The sequence below is a fragment of the Anomalospiza imberbis genome, unplaced genomic scaffold, assembly GCF_031753505.1.
Source record: "Anomalospiza imberbis isolate Cuckoo-Finch-1a 21T00152 unplaced genomic scaffold, ASM3175350v1 scaffold_50, whole genome shotgun sequence".
NCBI lineage: Eukaryota > Metazoa > Chordata > Aves > Passeriformes > Viduidae > Anomalospiza > Anomalospiza imberbis.
The window spans coordinates 609885-615061 of record NW_027100109.1 but is presented as its reverse complement, the minus strand read 5'-3'; positions in this window follow the sequence as shown (position 1 = coordinate 615061).

Sequence of the window (5177 nt, the reverse complement as noted above, 5' to 3'; positions counted from 1 at the left end):
ACACGGATCGGGTGTCGCAGCTGCTCGGCCCGAGGGACGACGCTGGCGGCGGGCGGGGCCTGCGTGGAGTCACCCGCAGCCCACTGGGCGCGAACCGAACGGAAGGAAATTGGCTCTTTTCCCGCCGGCAGGGGGCAAGCCTGCCTAGTACCGAGATGCGTGCATGGCTGTGACCAAAACGTGGCACTGCTGCCGTGTCCGGTCATAAACTGCGTGCTTTCATTGCATGGTATTCAACGTAGCTGTGGCGAGGGTCATCTCGGCCCTCAGCCTCCTCACTCTGTAAAGTGTTACTTGCCCTTGATTTTGGATCGTCTTTTCCTGCTGTCCTTGGACTCCACGCTGAGGACGCGAGGTAGAAACTAAACCAAATCCTCTTGGGCTTGACACAGGGCTCGGTATTGAAGGCTGCTGCTTCGGAAACATCATAGGTCAGAAGGAGAATACTTGGAGGAAGAACAAACTATTCCTCAGTTTGAACAAACATCCTTAGTTGTGAACTGAAGTGGGCAATTAAATAAATAGAAGATAAACACTCACTGTCTGATGTAGCTGGCTGAAAAAATAGCTCTTAAGCGACTTCTACCAAAGCTTTTACAAGGCTCACTTCAGCATAATTCTGCACTGAGAGATCACTGCACTGGAGCAGAACAATTGATCTTTTCTAAGGTTACTTCAAAATTTTTTTTTAGTTTTTCAGTTCAAGTATCTGACTATGTATCTTCAATCAAAGTACATAATGCTAAGTTCCTCATAGCTGTTCCTGTGACGTTCAGTACTGCCACCTCAAAGCACATCACAGTTATTATGGAAAATTAAACACTTCAGCTGAGTAAGATGAGCATTCCTCTTATCATCCTTGGTATCAACAGTACAAAATGAGAGTTCATAACTAATTTGATTGAAAGTGTCACATCAGAAATCTTTAATCATGAACCCAGATCTCTTAACAGTTTCTGCCTCTTAACAGCATCATCTTGCCTTCCTATAGACAAAAAGGCCCATGATTCTGAAAAATTATTCCTCAGGCTCAATTCTGCTCTCAGTTTGCAATCCTGTAAATACAGCAGCGCACAGAGATAATTAACTGTTGGATTAAGTCTCATCTATATGGCTAAGACTGGCATGAAGCCTGAGTGCATCCTGCACAACGAATTCCTTAATACATGCCTTTCTTCTTTCACTGCTTTTTTGACTGCCCAATGCTATTAGAAGGGTGAAAAAAATAGGAGAGTGTGGTCAGGCATACACTGCCTGCTGCAGCCCTGCTAAATACTGAGTTGCAGTCTGCACTCAGCATATGAATAAGCAAAGAATTGTGCTTACCCAAGCTCTTAGACATGGAGGTTTTATTCTTTATACGTATTCTCTTAACAAAAATTACTAGCTGTGGATTTTCATATTAGAAATAACAATCTGTAAGTATTTAAAAATTCCATTTTCATGATTGGCCTCAGAAATGTCTTCTGGCTAATGTTTACTCAAAACAAATAGCCCCTGGAATGAGAATTATTTCCTTGTATTAACATATGTCCAAATGCCCATGTATTTTTTTTTATAAGAAGAATTAAGAAGCAGCACAGTTTTATGCAAAAATACATCTGCGTGTTTAAATACAATTAGGTATTCTTATTTTACCCTCCCAAGAGGCACTTTTTCTGACTTCTTTTCAGTTTGCAGAATATTTTCTCTCTTGTAAACACTCTTACGTTCCACAAAAGATGCTGTTCTACGAGAAAAAGAACTGCAAAGCAAGTTGGTGAAACAGTATTATCTATTCTGTACTGTGTTAGATTGTGTCAGGTTTGACTGCAAAATAATTAGTCTTTATGGTTTTGGTTTGGGAGTTTTTTAAAGATTTTAAGTGTTATAAGATTTATTAGCTGTTGAAATGTGATGCAAGGATCACTAGTGAGCCAATTCTTCAAGATCAAGTTAATGAAAGAGCACAAGATTTACTTCTCTTTTCAGTTCCTTGATTACTAAAAAAAAAAAAAAAAGGAATTCCAGTATGTAGGGGTTTAAGCATTATAGTAAATTTGTAACCAGACAGCTGTTGGCTGCTGTGATCATTAATGATCCCATGAAGTAAGTTATGTATTTATACACATTTAGGGAAGTAAGACTGATGTCAAATTATATTGAGAGATATTTGTTTAATAAATTAACTGCAGTGAAAATGGGCATTTCTTGCTTTACTGCACTCTGCTGGATACACCGATACACTGACAGTTCCCCAGACCTTTGGCTGCTGATCCGGGTGATTGCCTCTGCCCCATTTCTGTAACCTCTCCTATCATCTACTGATGCATCATTTCTTACTTATCTGTCTTTTTCACTTCCCTTACTTCAGTTTTTATTTATTTTTGAGACATCAAGGAAAAAGCCTTTTGATCAGTTCTGTCCTTGTAAAACAATCTCTCTCAGGTCCTCACTTGCCACAGTCCAGAACTTGGTCTTTGTCTCTACAAATCCATTTCCCACATCACTGTGGAACTGAACTGAACTGCAAAACTTCAGTGCCCTCAAGGCATCCATAGAGTTCAGCAATGAATCCAGAACGAAGACTGGGAAGAGCATGATTCCCAACAGGGTCAGATATGCCCCAGTTCTTCCCACAGTTTTTTCTACTCCTCACTCCTAAATCGAGAAACTCTAGTTTCCAGGGTGAGCAAATGACAGAGGACAGGAGGGAGAGTCGAATGATCCTGTGCTAACAGATCTTTCTGTGTCTACAACATGTTATAAAGGCAGCATGAAAACTGCAGGGATCCCATGTCTTGTGAGCTTAGGAGTAGACTGAAGGCAGTAGGATTTCATACCTGTGATTCATGTGCTTGTGTCTTTGCTGAAACAGGAACTGATGCGCTCCCAGGAGAGATTAATTCATCCAGAATGTAATTTCCTATTAGAATGCTGTTTCACCGAAATATTTTGACGAAAATAAAACCTATGTTGCAGAAATTTTCTGGAGCACAGAACACATTTAACTATTGCAGTCATGAGCAGCTTGCAGGAAAAGATTTTGAGGTTACTTCCTAGTCACAGTTTACAAAAAGACCATTTATCTTTACATGTGCCCCCACTTTTTTGGACCAAAGTCGTATTTTGTTAACCGAGATATAGCTTCAAATAACCTACTTTGACAAAAAAATAGTGGGAATATTCAATATCTTTGTTTACATGTATATACAAGAAATGAGGAAATGAATTTCTAACTTTCTGTATCCAAAATGTGGATCCTTATGTAAGATCCAGGAATAGGAACCTGTCTGAGTAGGAGAGCAGTTTAGAATATTTTTGAAAAAAGGGGCAAAACTGTTCTCATTTCTATTAATCATCATCATCATAAAAAGTACACTTTTCAGAACAGTTTTACAAAGTGGTTGAGCATTTATAAAGGCAAAAAATTATTAGGAGGCTTCTCAAAAGAGGCATTAATATTCTGTCTAAAAATTAATATTCTCTCTAAAGTATCTTTAATCCTAGATAAAATATCTCAGTTTTGCAGACCACTCTTGAGAGCAGGAGGAGAAAAATCAGAAAAATCAGCCTCACAAAAAAAAAAAAAAAAAAATTTGAATATACTGTTGTAAGAGTTTTCAAACAGCTCTACTTGCTAAGAATTCCACAGTAAAGGCTGCACAAGACTTATATTTCTAGATGGATCTTGAAAGCATAGGTCTGTGATGAGAAGTGGATCTAAACAAAGAAGGTAATACAGTAACTTCAGACACAAGATTTTGATGAGACTTTAACTTAGCAATTTCCTAGCTAAACCATTGCTCTGCTAGCAGCAGATGCAGTTTGCTGTACACAATGATGTTTTAAATAACATTAATTTGAACTCACATTATATGTCTGTTATTTAAAATCTTTTTACAGTGAAAGTCAGTAAACAAAGATGGTCTTTATCTGAAGCCGACTGAAACATGGTATAATCTCTCCTTTGACACCACTAGGTATTGCTTTTGATCATAGTGTACATAAAAATTTTCAGTCTGAATACCTAAGCATTGGCAGCAATTAGAATAGCTAACTCTCCCATCTATCTTACAGCAACATCAAAAATATGCATTTTGTAAGTTACATTATAGAAAATAAATTATGTTTTTAATTTCATTTCCCTAAAAAAAAAAAAAAAAGGTAGGTTTACATAGGAAATTACTTCTATTTAGCCCTTATATTACCTGGGCATGGTTTATTTAGGCTAGGCACAGATTTAGATCTGAGCATACTTACATCTTAGTAGCTTGGTATACATGTGCATAGTCACATTATGTGAGTGCCTGGTGGCCAAGCCAGCTCCACCCTGGTCCCATGTCCTAGCCTGCCCTTTGTTGTTCCAGGGAATTGTCTGATACCCTGGGCTGACCTGGCTGTGATGGCTGGGTGGTCCTGGCTGCCAGGCCCTGTTGTGCCTTCCCAGGCAGCCCCTGCAACTTCTGGCTCCCCAGCCCCTCGAGATTTTGATTGTAATACTGATACGACAAACCATGGATTGTGATCTGACCTGAGCTGCAGAGATTCAGGTGATAAGAAATTATAAGTTAAATTGTATTATAAATTCCCTACCATGCTAGTTACAGATTGTACTAGGTTAACTCTACTTGTAGAAATCCTATGCCATTCTAATAATAAATTCTCTTCTATATCAACCATAACATCCTGTTAAGAAAACAAAGTTTTAATTGTACCTATGGTTTAGTGCCATCCTCACTCTGCCAGTATCCCCAAGAGAGCCCACCTGTGTTGTGGGTGACAGTGTCACTTGGATAACCCTGACATGTCTATTAACCGAGAACCTCATGGAGCAACAGGGAACTTTTTAGCAAGTGTGTGAAAAGGGCTGGATGTAGTATTTAGGAGATTGAAAGAGATGGTATTCTGGACAGTTATACTCTGGGTGCTGAGAAAGTTCTGCATTGCACACCCTGGCTACCTTTCTCAAAGGACTATTACTAAATTAAAACTTCCTGCTTGCAAATTAACTTAATGTTTTGTTAGTGGGTTTTGAAAGAGGTTAATTGAAAATGCTATGGCTGAATGTTATCTAGAAGGAAGTTCTTATCTTTTTTGTCAGTTGATTTTGGTCATTTGGCAGCTTTTTATGCAGTGACTTCTATGGTTTTTTTTTTATGTTTTATGTTTTTTCTTTTATGTTTTCTACTGCAAAA